The 2,252-nt window shown below is 47.8% G+C and overlaps 1 long non-coding RNA gene across 3 annotated transcripts in view; it reads left to right on the top strand.

Annotated features, from left to right (window-relative positions):
* The first annotated feature begins 445 nt into the window (after positions 1–445).
* LOC142004271 (uncharacterized) overlaps positions 446–2,252 on the top strand; it is a 3,062-nt gene continuing 1,255 nt past the window's right edge. The window contains exons 1-4 of one of the 3 annotated variants that reach the window (XR_012642958.1): positions 446–569; positions 955–1,099; positions 1,533–1,923; positions 2,072–2,167. This is a non-coding gene — a long non-coding RNA (uncharacterized LOC142004271). Of the gene's footprint in view, positions 570–948; positions 1,100–1,532; positions 1,924–2,071; positions 2,168–2,252 lie in introns of all 3 variants that reach the window. The other 2 variants (XR_012642959.1, XR_012642957.1) reach the window with 2 other exon arrangements.

Below are 2,252 nucleotides of genomic sequence, written 5' to 3'. Positions count from 1 at the left end.
AAATGTGTTTCGGGGCAGGAGTGCACGGCCAGACTGCGCATTGTGCGCAGGCCAAGGAGAAGCGGGTGGGAGGTTATTGTGGCGAGAGCGCACGTGCATCCTCTGGAGAAAAGTGAGTTGCCGGGAGCGGCGTGCGCATAGCTAGAGACGCTCCATTCTCAGCCGTCAAGTTTCACCGCACTGGGTTTCTCTCACCGCTCAGCACTACCTGAGTCTTTTGTGTCTCCTATGTGGTGGTGGTGGTGGTTTTCTGAAGAGGATGTGAGCGTCCTAGCCAAGGAAGCACCTGCGTGAGGGCGGGCACGCGGGAGGGCTACGCTTAAGATATAACATCCAGCGTGGGTACGAATGCGACGGGCTCTCTGGGGAAGTCAGAACAGACTGTTTTAGCACAAGGGGTGGGGTGATGCGGCGGTGTGGCTTTGTGAATAATGTGGTCTTTGTGCGCCATAGGCGGATCCGAGTCCAGAGGCGGGCGAGCGAGCCAGGGGAAGTTCATCCCATGTAGTCCGCGTGGTTTATGGCAATATCCGCGAAGGCAGGTTCAGAAGAAGCGGAGGTTCTGTGAGGTAAGCGGCGAGTTCTCCATTTCTTGTCGCTCTGCGTATGATCGATCACTGCTTTTGTGATGCATGAACAAATGTCACGTCTCCACAGTGACACTCAAGGTAATGCAAAAAGCGTTTATCTCACAGGCGCGGTGCCCTCATGTGGTCTTCTGGGGTCATGCAGGAAGAAGTGTGGCAGTCACAGTGGTGCTTGGTGGTTACCTGGGATCATTCTCATACCCTTTGCGTCACAGACACAAGGCCCTGGGAAACAACCAGCAGTGCTGTGGCAGCTAATGGGTATCTTGGAGTGTAAGGTTTTTGTGGGCCAAGATCATGAAAGCTTATGCTCCAAAGTGTTTGAGTCCATAAGGTGCCATAGGAAATTTTTTTTTTGGAGATACAGATGAGCTGGGCTATGTCTCTGAGGCCGGGTCCTCTGGTAGTCTTGGTAATATCCATAGTACCAGCTGCATGGAGCTTGAGTGCTAGTGGCTGGTCAGTCTGGGTGGTGCATGAGGAAATCTGTAATGGTGAAACAGTGAGCTCAGGTGAGTATTTCTGAGAGCGTAGAGTAAAACAAAAGTGTGCATATACTTTTTTCTGCTGGTGTCTCAGTGGCTACTTGGGTCAATGCACATTTAATTTCCCTTTTGGAGTTATTGTGACCCCTGTGTAGTCTTTGAACACCCTACTAGGACTCGGGTCATCTTAGTACTTTTGCCCTGTGTGGGGATCCAGCATGCATATCCATGCATTAGCCACTGAGCATCTGTTGGTCTATTAGACTCCGATGTGTCACTGTGAGTGGCTTTGTTTTTTTGTTTTGTTTAAGATTGGTTTGGTGAGTAAAGTACTGTGTGCACTATCAAAAGTAGCTAATGTCGTTACTGTTCCTGGGTTTGCCTAATTGTGGGGTTTTGTAGTGTGATTAGGGCATAGATTGCTGTGTCCTGCCAATGTCTGTTAATGTTGTCCTTTCAGGTTTTTGGCTGAAATGTGCAATATTTTGAAGAAGTGATGACCTCTGGATGTCTGGCTGTGGATAACTGTGTTCTTTGTGTCCATGGATTTTCTGTGATACCTGCAAGTTAAGTATAGTTATGGAGCTGGAGACTTTTGTTGTTGCATGGGAAATGGATTTCACTGGGTGCACGTCACTGGGAACTTCATGTATGTGTGGTGTATGGTGGAAGATGTAATCTTTCATGTGTTGAAATGGTATTAACTGTGTGAATCTTTGTCTCTTGCCAGGGAAGTGATTGCTGTCTGTGATCTGAAGATAGCATGGCAGTGTTTTGCAAAAAGCATCTTACAGTTTTGGAAGATCTGGAGTTGCTGTGGGGCGCATGAGCTAAGTGTAGTCCTCAGTCAGGTGATATGTTAATCTTGTTGCATGCTAATGATGGTGTGTTCATTTCACTGGGTGCACATGACTGGGAATTTCATATGTGTTGGAAGTTGTCCTGTTCTTTTGTCCAAATGGGCATTTACTGTGTCATACCTGCTTGTTGTATGTATAGGAACTGATTCATGTCTGTGATCTGAGGGTTTCTGTGGCTGGAGAAGAGTGACATACCGCTTATCATATTGGAGGAGCTGGAGTTGTTGTCAGGCATGTGAGTTATGTCCAAATTTGTGCATGCTAAAGGTGGCATGTCCCTTTCACTGGCTGCAGATCACTGGGAACTTCACATAGGATTT

This window comes from Carettochelys insculpta, chromosome 31 (assembly GCF_033958435.1).
Source record: "Carettochelys insculpta isolate YL-2023 chromosome 31, ASM3395843v1, whole genome shotgun sequence".
In the NCBI taxonomy this organism is placed as follows: Eukaryota; Metazoa; Chordata; order Testudines; family Carettochelyidae; genus Carettochelys; species Carettochelys insculpta.
Note: the sequence above shows the minus strand (reverse complement) of the source record. Positions and strands in the feature narration are given on the sequence as shown.